The following is a 13,658-nucleotide window of genomic DNA, read 5'->3' as shown; positions in this document are numbered from 1 at the left end:
TTTCTGCTGGAACAAGGCAATCAGCTCCCTTGGACTGGGGACAGACCTCAAAGAGACATTTGGAAGCTGCTGTTCCCACAGTGACTGGGGAAGGTGGACGGGTGAGGCGGTGAGGTCCAGGGATTACTCCAGTGGGAAGGGAGATGGACTACTCCATCAAGTAGATGGACTACTGTCAATGTTACCAGAAGGGAAGGAGTATTTTATTCTTTATTTGCATATGTACTGTGTTGCTATGTTCCCCTGAGCTTATGTCTGTGTTCTCGTTCCCTAAGAAAGTTTCCTTGTTTATACAGTCTCGAAGTGCTTGTGAGAGGGGAAGTTCAACCTCGTCCTGCCCCTGTTTGAGTCATCCACCGGTCATGTCTTGTTTTTTAGATCATAAGTTCCTGGAGGCAAGGATTGACATAATCACTGTGTATTCGCAGAATCATAGCGTTATTGACTCATAGGACTGGAAGGGACCTCGAGTGATCTCCTAGACCAGTATCCTGCAGTCAAGGCAGGGCTAAGTATTATCTAGATCATCCCTGACAGGTGTTTGTCTAACTTGCTCTTAAAAATCTCCAATGATGTAGATTCCACAACCTCCCTAGGCAATTTATTCCAGTGCTTAACCCGCCTGACAGGAAGTTTTTCCTAACGTTCAACCTACAGTGACCTTGCTGCAGTTTAAACCTATTGCTTCTTATCCTATCCTCAGAGGTTAAAGACAGCAGTTTTCTACCTCCTCCTTGTAACAACCTTTTATGTACTTCAAAACTGTTATTGTGTCTCCTCTTTGTCTTTTCTTCTCCAGACTAAACAACCCCTTTTTTTTCAATCTTCTCTCATAGGTCATGTTTTCTAGACCTTTAATCATTTTTGTTGCTCTTCTCTGGACTTTCTCCAATTTGTCCACATCTTTCCTGAAATGGGGCACCAAGAACTAGACACAGTACTCCGGCTGAGGCCTAATCAGCACGGAGTAGAGTGGAAAAATTACTTCTTGTGTCTTGATTACAACACTCCTGCTAATATGCTTAGCACAGTGTCTTGCACAACTGGGCCCTGTTATGGTTCTGGTCTTTAGACTTTATTGCAGCACAAATTGATAATAATTTATCTTTAACATCTCTAGTATCAAACTTTGTAGTACCTCTATATGGGAAAAGATTTAGGAGTCCTGTTGCATCCATTGGCCAGCTGAGTGAATTTAGGCAAGTCATGTTCCTTCCATGTGCCCAGTTTCCCTATCTGTAATATACGGATAATGATGTTTACCCCGATTTGAGATGTACCGCTGAAAAGTGCTATACAAAAGCAAGGTATTATAATCATTGCTATTTTACCAATGGGAAAACTGCATGCCCAAAGCCACTGGAGGAGTTTGTTTTAGAACTGGGATTAGAACTCAAAAAAAGCACTGTCATCTTGTCTTGTGTTTAGACCCCTACACTACCCCCTTCCTGTGCTGCATGTCTGCCAGAGCCTAGCAGCTTATTTAGAAGAGACATAGAGGAGTTGAATTTTCGAAAGTGCTCACCACTTTGGCCTTAATCTGTCGTCATTGACGTGAGTGGCAAAACTCTCATTGATTCAGTGGGATCAAAATCAAGCCAACTCTGAGCGCGTTCAGAAATTCCACCCCCTTGTGTTTATAAAGATAAAATCTCAGTAACAATAACCAGAACTATTTTCAAACCTCATGCTTCAGGGTCTAAATGGGTGAACACAAACTCAGGAAAAAAAGATGTTCATCCATATTCTGCAATGCACAGTTGACCAGGTGCAATTTTGAGACGATTTTTAGTTCCTTCCAGAGGCAGGATAATGGAGTTGATGAAGCAACAGGCTTGTTCCTATATGGCAAATCGTAGCTTCCCACAAAATTCTAGGGCATGAGCCTGCATTGCCTATGATTTTTTAACCCTGCTTTTTGGCAGCTACATGTGTGGAACCACCAGTGAAATCAATAGGAGTTCCAGGCATTGGGTGGCTGAAAAACTTGGAACCTTTATGAAAGGGAATGAGATATAATAATATATGTATATTATTTAAATTGTAAATATCAAATTGAGCCTGATTCACCACCAAGTTACTCTATGCACATTATCTATATGGCCCCTTTCATCATAATATTTGAGCATTTAATGCTGTGTGGCCTAATGGATGGAGCACTGAGCTCGCACTCAAGAGAGCTAGGTTCTTTTACCAGCTCCATTCTATTACCAGGCCAGTTGGGTCACCTTGGGCAAGTCACTGCACAGCTCTGTGCCTCGGTTTCCCCATGTGGGGATGGTAATGTTGCTGACTTCTTTGTAAGGTGCTTTGTGATCTACTGATAAAAAGTAGCATTTAAGAGCCAAGTATTATTATCCTCACAATACTCCCATGGGGTATGGTAGTGCTGTTATTCTTTGACAGATTGAGAACTGAGAAATAGAGAGAAAAAAGTGGTATTATAATTTATATTAGCAGAACACCACAGGTACCTAGCCATGGACCAGGACTCCATTGTGCTAGGCACAGTACAAACACAGAATAAGGAGAGGGTCTCTGCTCCAAAGAGCTTACAAACAAAGTGTAAGACCAGAGATGGATCGAGACAGACGGAGTGCAAATGAACAATGAGACAGTACTGGTCAGCATGATCACTGCACGCCTACAGGAAGTCTGTTGCAAAGCAGGGAACTGGGCTCTGGTCTCCTATGTCCGAGGCCTGCACCAGAACCACTGGGCCATCCTTCCTGTCAGTCAGTTTTGTGCCAGCACAGCTACATTAAAACTGTAAACCCAGAGCAATGCAGTGATGAATCAGGCCTTACTAGACATTTAATCCAGTATCCAGTGATATCACCAATTGCAATACCAATATATTAGGCGAACATCTCCAAAATCCTGTGGGTGCCTAGTCAAAAATAGCATAAACGCACAGTGGTCACAAACAGGTCTCTTTGCCCAAGTAAGCCAATCTAAGCAGAAAGCCTGAGGAGCATGGCTTGGTGTTGCATATTAAAATAGTTTGTCTAAAGACTAAGAATAAAAAGATTGATTATGTTCAGATTTCTTGGTTTGGTGAAAAACTAGTTGCCAATTGTCTCCTTCATGTAAGTATCAAAAGGGTCAGTCAAGAACCATAGAATTAAGAAAAGGCTTCCAATTTGCAGCTTCAAAATTCAGGGCAAAAACCCTCAGGTGGTGTAAATTGGCATGGACTTCAATGGAGTTACACCAGAGGAGCAGCTGGATCATGAAGGAGCACTTTAAAGCCAGATATAAACTCAGGCTGGCATTTTCAAAGAACCTATGGGAGTAAGAAATTTCTGTGGGATTTGGACATCTAACTCCCAGCCTCAGGGTGTCTCTTTGTACAACAGGCATATTCTGATCCAGTATTTTTCAACAAATTAAGACCACTGTGGTTGTGGAATTTTGAACCCTTTGCCAGTGAGATGTGATCTGAGGTTTTAGCAAAGCACCTAAATTTAAGTCTCAGTCACCACCCTCTCACTGCTTTGGCCGATGGAAGCTGTGATTCAAGAGAATATAGCTCCCTGGAAGGTAACATGGCCACGTTCCAATGGCCACAAAGTCAAGTGGAATCTTTCCATTGACTTCCATGGGCATTGGAAGCCCTATATTCCAATGCCAATGTTATTTGTGACACCTAATTGTCAATCAAGGGCTGTCCTAAGTGAGTGACCAAGGGAGTTGTGTACAACCCTTTTTGAAGGTGAATATCTTGGAGTTATTGGACCTTTGTTCACCAGGAGAGGCAGGCATTTAATGGGCAAAAGTCAACCCTCATGGAGGTAGATAAGTATTAGAAGTAGTCAGATGCCAGAGGAAAATATTTGTCAATAACTTATTGGCTGAACATTATCATTATTCATCAATTCATCCATACTGTAATATTTGACCAGCCAGAGACTTATTCTAATATCGGAACAATATTTTTTTACTTAAAGAAATATAACAATGTTTGTCAACTAATTTAGTAAGTGAAAATTGGACCTGCTCTAGAACATACATATGTAATAAAACCTGCAATCCCTAGCCCTGACCAACTTTCCAGGTTCTGGTTTAATGCTCTCTCTGGTGTTTGTCCACCTGAGAGGTAGTGGGGAGGTTCTCAAACAGGGTGGTGATGAGGACAGTATTAAAACATAGGGCCAGATCCTCAGCTAGTGTAAAGTGCGATAGCTCCATTGAAGCTAATGAAGTGGGAAACTGATCCAAAGTCAATGGGAGTCTTTCCACTGAACTTTCAATGGTCTTTGGCATGACTGTCAGTTCAGAACAAGAATAGTCCAGTAAGGAAAATATGAATGCATGAATTTTAATGGCAACAACTGAATCCTCCTTGCAAGAACAAATGGATGGCAGAGTACTTAGCCAGTAAAATATAGGCTTTGTTTTCTTCCTTCTTGTTTTTATATTAATGCACTTAGTCTTACAATCCTCTGTAAATTCTACTGAAACAAAAAAGACATTTACAATGTTACATATTCCATAAAACATGTTCACTACTCAGCAATCTGCTTGCTTCTCTTAAAATGTATTTTCCTGACAAACAATCATTAAGCCTCTCAACCACTGAGCTCAGATAAATGAAACTAGTACAGATATTACCATTTGGTTGACACGTTTGTTTTGACATTGTAAAAGAGCTTTCCAGATTTTTTTGTATAAAACTCTGCCTTTTTTCCCCTCTGAAACAATAATGTGTTCCTGCAAATGCTGCAAAAGATCAAAAGCTGTTCAGATCATATTTACAGTAGTAAAAGCACAATGAATGCCCCTGTAAATGACATGTAAATTACCGAACGATGATTCAACTTCAGTCGGCTTTGCAGATGAATTGAAGGACCTTAATTCCACTTTAGCTTAGAAATCTGATTATTCTACAACTTGTAAGAAATCAGCTTTAATCCTTTTTTAAATGTCATTCAACAGGTTCTTTCTGCACAAAAGATGCAAACGAATTTTCCATTACAATATCTTTTCTAATTCATTTTCCTTCCACAGGACAGTCATAGAAATAATTTAAGACCGGGCGATCAAAATTATAACTCTCCTTTGTTACACATGTTGAAAAAGACTAGGCATGATTCAGATGTTACTTACGCCAGTTTTATATTAGCTTTACGCCATTGGACTTGAGCTTGATTTTCAATGAGATGAAAACTAGGTTCACTGGTAGCATTTGCTGCCAAGTTTATATTCAAGAAAATAAAAGCATCATCTTTAATTGGTGATTAAAGTAGATCCAGGAAGAGTTCAGACAATAACATATTCCAAAATGAGATAAGGCGTGTATTCATGTGAAATAGAACACTAAGCATCCTTTCGTTGTTATCTGTCCTCCCCTGTCTATTTTACCCACCTGTTGTCTCCTATCTTATGTTGAGAGTTCATTGGGTCAGGGACTGTCTTTTTGTTCTATGGCTGCAGAGTGGGCCTCAGTTCTACCCTAATACCAATTAATAACAAAGAATCCTGGGTGCTAAAAATTACAGACACATTGGGCCAGCTCCTCAGTGTCTGTAAATCCACATAGCTCCATTTGCTATTAGAGGGAGGTCATTTGACTTGGGGTACGTCTACATTGCAATAAAAAACCCACGGCACCAAGTCTCAGAGCCTGAGTCAATTGACTCAAGTTTGCAGAACTCGGACTGCAGGGCTAAAAGCTGCAGAGTAAATGTTCCGGCTGGAATCTGAGCAGGGCCAGCTCCAGGCACCAGCAGAACAAGCAGGTGCCTGGGGCGGCACATGCTAAGGGGCGGCATTCTGTCCATTCTTGGGGCGGCAGAGTCTGGGCGGGTTTTTTTTATTTTTATTTATTTATTTATTTATTGCGCTTCGGCAGTTTGGGCGGCGGCAGTCTGAGTGTTTTTGTTTGTTTGTTTCTTTGTTTTGTTCTGCTTCGGCAGTTCGGGCATGGCAGTCCGAGCGGTTGTTTGTTTTTCTTTGATTGGGGCGGCAAAAATGGTAGAGCCGGCCCTGAGTCTGAGCGCTGAGCTCCACCCTGCTTGCAGGGTTTCAGCAGCTGGGCTCCAGCCCGATCCTGAATATGTACACGGCAATTTTTAGCCCCACAGCCTGAGCCCCACAAGCCCAAGTCAGACGACTTGGCCATGCTGCTGGTCTTTTATTGTAGTATAGACTTATCCAGAGGGCCGAAGTCTCTGCTGCTGTAAACCATTCCAGACTTCAGTAAAGTTTTGCCCATTGACACCAGCAGAGAATTTTCCCATTGATACTCAAGTCCTTGCTGCAGAATTCAAAGCTGTATCTGGATTTGAAACAATCCAGGTAAGAGGAGGCCATCTGTGAGTGATCCTCCGAAGCAAGATGATCTTCTGCAGTGTAGTTCAGGTGATTTAAGGTGATTTAAGAGAGGGAGTCATTTGAGAAAATGAATTTATTCATGACTTCTCCCTCTCCTCTTTCTGAGCCCCTCTGTTGTAGTCACTATTCATCACAGTGCCTCTAATCAGGGCGGCTCTAGACATTTCGCCGCCCCAAGCACGGCGGCATGCCACGGGGGGCACTCTGCCAGTCGCCGGTCCCATGGCTCCGGTGGACCTCCCGCAGGCGTGCCACCAAAGGCTGCCTGCCTGCCACCCTCCGGGCGACCGGCAGAGCGCCCCCCGCAGCATGCCGCCCCAAGCACATGCTTGGCATGCTGGGGCCTGGAGCCCCCCCTGCCTCTAATGAATTTCACTCCTTAAAGCAACTGGCCTTCTTTTGAACACACCACATCTACTTGAAGCAGAGAAGTCATGCTACATTTAGTACTGTGATCACCTGTCTGTTGCTTGTCTATGAACCCCTCAGTTAATGTTCAGGGGGATAGAACCTAAAACCTTCAGCCCCAGTTTCTATTATATCTAATTAAACTCTGTTAGCTAGTAGGCTCTTAGCCTGTGGGTGGAGCTTTCATAACATGCATAGGCCCTAAGTCAGCAATACCCTTGAGCACATGTTTAAAGTTAATCACATGCTTGGCTGAATGAGGGTCTTAATCAGCTTGTGACACTTGCTTTTGGTAGCAAAATACAATGCACAGCACTTATTGATAAAATGGTTATATCCACACTGGGCCCAGGGTCTGACTGAGTGCCCCCCTTCCATCCACATGCAAATCAATCTGACTTAGATGAGCAAGAATTCAGGACCCAGCTCCTCCGACTCCACTGGTCCCTGCTCTGAAGAACCTAGAGAACTTAAAATGTAAATAGAAAATAGACTTTAACAGGGTTCAAAAAAGAACTAAATCAGTTCTTTTGGGGGGGGAGAAGGATAGCTCAGTGGTTTGAGCATTGGTCTGCTAAACCCAGGGTTGTGAGTTGAATCGTTGAAGGGGCCATTCAGGGATTTGGAACAAAAATCTGTCTGGGAATTGGTCCTGCTTTGAGCAGGGGGTGGGACTAGATGACCTCCTGAGGTCCCTTCCAACCATGATATTCTAAGTTCATGGAGGATAGATCCATCAATGGCTATTCCCCAGGATGGTGTCCCCTAGCCTCTGTTTGCCAGAAGCTGGGAATGAGCAACAGGGGATGGGTCATTTGATGATTACCTGTTCTGTTCATTCCCTCTGAAGCACCTGGCATTGGCCATTGTTGGAAACCAGGATCCTGGGCTAGATGGACCTCTTGTCTGACCCAGTACAGCCACTCTTATGGTCTTAAAAGATGGACAAAGAGTGGGAAAAAATGAGCTAAATAGAAGATTGGGAACTTAGTCATACTGACAGTAAGTAACTGGGCCAAAGTCACACAGGAGGTCAGTGGCAGAGACAGGAACCCACCTTAGTTCTCTTGAGCACAGTCCTCCTCAAACTGTGTGCCCTGTATTCCATTACGGTGCTACATATGTCATCACATATTGCGGAGCCTTGAAAAATTCTCACTACGTTCCCTTCAGCCTGTCAAGTATAAACCTTAGCAGGTTTGTTTGTAAAATGATTCTAAACGCCTTGAAAAAGCGTGACTATTAAAGATGCATTAAGGTCACAACCCTGCAATCTGATGTTGAAGGATAGGCGCTATCCGGTGTGACTTTGTGAATAAGTAACATAGAACTGAGTTGTATAATGTTGATTGTGACTGTACTGAGTGTACCGCTTCTTAAATTCCATTTGTGCCACTTGCAAATACATTCCAAAGGTAGCTGACATAGCACAGCGATGTGACTTGCATTTAGCATAGCTGCCACTCTCGTAGCGTAATTGTAAATAACACAAATCAGAGGCAATACGGTTGTATTTTGGTAGGGTGTAGCACAATGATATAGAAAATACCTATATGGCTTTACATTTTGCAAACTCCAGGAAGAGGCTTATCATTTAAAATGATCATGCGCAAATCCTATTACCCAAGCATGCCTTTGGCCGGATGCTTTGGGTTTGATAGGATGTGACCCGAATTTCTGCCCTAATGTAACTCTCTTATCTAGTCTTCATCCAAGCAGTCCCATGGGCAGCAGGTTTTACGCTTTGAATATGGGAACCAGTTACCTGCTTTTTGGGGAGGGGGGGCGGGAAGCACAGCATTTCGATGGAAAAGCATCATGTGAGGTACAAGGTGATCTCCTTGCATGCTCATAGAAAAATGAAGGAATTCGCCCATCTAAAAGGAAGAGATCTCTCCCCATTCAGCATGAGATGTTCCATGCAAAAAAATAAGCCAAAAATGTTTGATTGCAAAAGGTAGCAAAATGCAGCAAAAACAAAAGAAGATGCTCCCCTGTGAGTACACCCGCACAAAAAGGGGAGCTGTGTCCAGCTTCAGGAATGAAGGCCTTGTTTCATACTTACCATCATGTGATGAAATTTACCAGGGCTGATTCACTAAATAGACCAAGTGTCTTGTGGGATGCTAGAGAGGCTTTTTTCTTAGAAGGGTGAGAGAAAATGAAGGGGAAAAAAACTATATTTTGCAGATGACACCTAACACTCTCCAGTGGCCCCCATGTCTTTGGTATAATTGAAAACTGCTCCCTTTATTAGGCAGCAGCCTTTCTGGAGTCAGGCAGCAGAAATCTTGATAAGACGTGGTCCACTTCTCACTGACGCCAGTTAGAGACTTTCCATTGACTTCAATCAGTTTTAGATCAGGCCCTGTTTAAGGATCAAGTTCCCACATGCCCCCTGTCTTGCTTGTCCAATTTCTACCTTGTGCTTGTATGTGGTACTGATGGTGTCTTGTATCCTGCATAAGAACTACATTCAAAAATCAACATACCCAACTAAGTTAATGAAGGGGTAGCTACTTAGAAAATTAGTTACAATAGAACCACACTGGTTGAACATTAGGAAAAACTTCCTAGCTGTCAGGCTGGAATAAATTGCCTATGGAGGTTGTGGAATCTCCATCATTGGAGATTTTTAAGAGCAGGTTAGACAAACACCTGTCAGGGATGGTCTAGATAATACTTTATCTTGCCATGAGTGCAGGGGGCTGGACTAGGTGACCTCTTGAGGTGCCTTCCAGTCCTATGATTCTAGGGAAATGCAACCTAGCTGGAGCTATTATAAAGTGGATGAAAACTGGTTGGAAAACCGTTCCTAGAGAGTATCAGAGGGGTAGCCATGTTAGTCTGGTTCTGTAGAAGCAGCAAAGAATCCTGTGGCACCTTATAGACTAACAGATGTTTTGCAGCATGAGCTTCTTCGGGTATTCACGCACGAAAGCTCATGCTGCAAAACGTCTGTTAGTCTATAAGGTGCCACAGGATTCTTTGCCGTTCCTAGAGAGTAATTATCAGTGGTTCACAGTCATGGTGGAAGGGCATAACGAGTGGGGTCCTGCAGGGATCAGTTCTGGGTCTGGTTCTGTTCAATATCTTCATCAATGACTTAGATAATGGCATAGAGAGTACACTTATAAAGTTTGTGTATGATATCAAGCTGGGAGGGTTGCAAGTGCTTTGGAGGATAAGATTAAAATTCAAAATGATCTGGACAAATTGGAGAAATTGTCTGAAGTAAACAGGATGAAATTCAATAACGACAAATGCAAAGTACTCCACCTAGGAAGAAACAATCAGTTGCACACATACAAAATGGGAAACGACTGCCTAGGAAGGAGCACTGTGGAAAGAGATCTGGGGGTCATAGTGGATCATAAGCTAAATATGAGTGAACAGTGTGACACTGTTGCAAAAAAAGTGATCATTCTGGGATGTATTAGCAGGAGTGTTGTAAGTAAGACGTGAGAAGTAATTCTTCCAGTCTACTACGCACTAATTAGGCCTCAGCTGGAGTATTGTGTCCAGTTCTGAGTGCCACATTTCAGGAAAGATTTGGACAAAATCTCTCTACTCCGTGCTGATCAGGCCTCAGCTGGAGCATTGTGTCCAGTTCTGAGCAGCACATTTCAGGAAAGATGTGGAGAAATTGGAGAAAGTCCAGAGAAGAGCAACAAAAATGATTAAAGGTCTAGAAAACATGGCCTATGAGGGAAGATTGAAAAGCTTGGGTTTGTTTAGTCTGGAAAAGAGAAGACTGAGAGAGGACATGATAAGAGTTTTCAAGTACATAAAAGGTTGTTACAAGGAGGGAGAAACATTGTTCTTCTTAACCTCTGAGGATAGGACAAGAAGCAATGGGCTTAAATTGCAGCAAGAAATGCCAGAGTGAGGCCTGGGGCTCAGCCAGGATGCAATATCTCTGCTGCAGTTCTGGGGCAGAGTTTGAAAATGGGCCCACTTCTGCTACAAACCTGGCTACCTGGGGCTTTGTATGACAGTGGGGATCTGGATGAAACAGGGGAGCTCTCTTGTGGATGAGTGATGCTTGGGGACAAGTGAGTGCCAGGGCTGAGGCTGGGACTTGGGCAGATCACACCATGCTCCAAGCAGGCCAATGGAGGGGTGTTATGTTCACCTGTCCCCCTTGTCTGACACTCACAAAAGCCCTGAAATAGAATTATTTAAATCCATGGAACTGCACTGCCAGGAGCAGGGAGAGAGAACAGGGCTCCGGAGCCAGTGCAGAGGTGCAGACCCTTAGTGAAAATGGCCTTCGTGTCCTGCAAATTCCAGGGGATCAGCAAGCTTGTGGGGAGGTCCTGTGACTCATTTACTGGGAGACCCCCATCCCCAGTGAAACAGCTGGGGAGAAATGAAGCTAACAGATCCGGAGGAGCAGACCTTCCTCATTAGGCTCCTCCCCTGTTTTACTGAAAGACAGGATGACAAACACCTGCCAGGGTCGACCAAGGTTTACTGGGCCTTGCCTCAGCACGTGGGGCTGGACTTGATGACTCATCCAAGTCCCTTCCAGCCCTACATTTCTGTGAATCTGTGATTGGGCCAAATGTGCTTATAGATCCCTGTCAATCCCTGGATTTGCCCCTGAAAGCAGACAGGAAGTCAGTGTGTTCTTCAGAGGGTTGTTTATATATTTGGCCAAGGAGCATGGGCATGGAAAGTAATAGCTATCTAGTAGTGCCAGCCTGGGGGAAAGCAACAGAAACAAGCCCAAATGTTATCAGGGCTTTAGCAACTATTATTTATTGATCACTGTGGTTTATTTTCTTATATAAGGTGGCAATCAATGCAGTGTCTAAAACAATAGGAGCCTACGCTTATGACAGTCCTGGCCATATCATGGCCCCCAGAACCATCCAGCCCCATTGTGGTCCAGCAGCACAGAGAAGATAGAGAACTGGCCTAGCCGGGCAGCAGGGGGTTCCCTGATGTAAGGGGTATAACCAGCCAGCTGTACAACATCTGCCCTCACTTCTGGATGGCTCCAGCAGGAGCATGGCTAGAGGTAGGAGGACAGAGTCACAGCACACTGCACTCCAGTGGCTCTTGGCCAGTCGAGTTGTCCCTAAAGAACTGTTCTAGCTGGAACAACTAAGAGCGCATCTACACAGTGAACATCATCCTCCAGCAGCGAGTCTTGGAGCCTGGGTCTACAGACATTCAGGGCTGTGTAGACATTCGGGGCTGGACTGGAGCTTGGGCTCTCAAGCCTAAGGAGGGGATGGACTTTAGAGCCGGACCCCAAACCTCTACACAGCTATTTTTAGCACAGTAGCACAAGCCTTATTCTGTAGACGAAGGCTCTGAGACTTGCCGCTGGGGGCTGCCACTCATTGGGTAGATGCATCCTTAGAGCCACCCATGGGGTCCCTTCCATGCCTATCTCGCCCCAAGGATCTGGGCTCCTTGGGCCTCCCTGTACCTTATAGAGTCATTTACATCAGTGCAAAGTGAATGTAAAGCACCATCTAATCAGAGCGGCAGCATTTTTACACCTGCTTTGCACAGGGGATGATGACTATACTAGGTGCAGGGTGATGAAGAACCAGGCCCTACATTTTTAAATAGCCCTTTTAGTACAGAAAGCCCCCTTGGGCACTACTGTACTGTGTGCAATTCCTCCACTTCATTATTTTAGCTTCTGTATATGCAGATAGCATTCCTGGGGCAGATTCCGCCTGTCAATCAGCAGTGGGAGGAGCTTCACTGAGCCACTCACGCATGGCTCCTTGATGTTAAGGGTTAGCACAGCCCCCTAATGAACCCACCACCAGTGGAGGACAGGTGCAGTGAAGCTGTGCCATATCCTTTCTCTTTTCATGTTAATAAATTGGAGAGAGTTCCCAGGACATCCATGAGAACAATTAAAAGATTGTCAAACACACCTTATAGTGATAGACTCAAGGAGCTTAGTCTATTTAGTTTAACGAAGAGACGGTTAAGGGGTGACTTGATCACAGTCCGCAAGTACCTACATGGGGAACAAATATTTGGTAATGGCATCTTTAATTTAGCAGCCAAAGATCCAGAGAGGTCCAGTGGCTGGAAGCTGAAGCTAGACAAATTCAGACTGGAAATAAGGTGTAAATTTTTAACAGAGAGTTTCATTAATCATTGGAACAATTTACTAAGGGACATGGTGGATTCTGCATCACTGACAACTTTTAAATGATGATTGGAGGTTTTTCCAAAAGATCTGCTGCAGCTCAAGCAGCAATTAGCTGGGAGCGGTTCTAAGGCCTGTGTTATACAGACAGTCACACTAGATGATCACAGTGAATCCTGCTGGCCTTGACATCTACGACATGCCCCTCCCTGCCCCTGAGAAATCTCACCCTCCCTTGACATGCCACTGATGCCACGTATGGGGGACTGAGCCACAGGGTCCAGCTGTTGCTCAAATACGCCAGCATGATGTTCCCCTCCAACAGAGGAATGCTGCGCTGGGCATCTGAACCTAGATTACATCCCTTTTCCACCACAGAGTATTGCAAAGAAAGACACCGCTGCTCTAGTAATGTTCCAGGGGTTGCAATAAACTCCTTGTAAGAAATAGGAAGCTTGTTAATAGTACCAGTAAAAAATAATATGACGGTTGAGAGTATGTATCAATAACTTAAAGGTTGAAAAACAAACCAACAACAAACAAAACAGAGATTGTGTAATTACCCCCCAAACCAAGCATTACAGACCCAGGAAATTCATAAGGTTACACTTAAATGAAATGCAGATATATGTGAACATATGGAATCACACAGTTAAGATATCGAGACAACTTTAACTTTTTTTTTGTAATGATCCCATACAATACGGTTATGATTAGGGCATTTTAGTATCTGTGGTCCCAGCTTAGATGGGATTGATATTCTAGAACACATTTTTCTTCATATGTT

This window comes from Mauremys mutica, chromosome 3 (genome assembly GCF_020497125.1).
Source record: "Mauremys mutica isolate MM-2020 ecotype Southern chromosome 3, ASM2049712v1, whole genome shotgun sequence".
Taxonomy (NCBI): Eukaryota; Metazoa; Chordata; order Testudines; family Geoemydidae; genus Mauremys; species Mauremys mutica.
Note: the sequence above shows the minus strand (reverse complement) of the source record.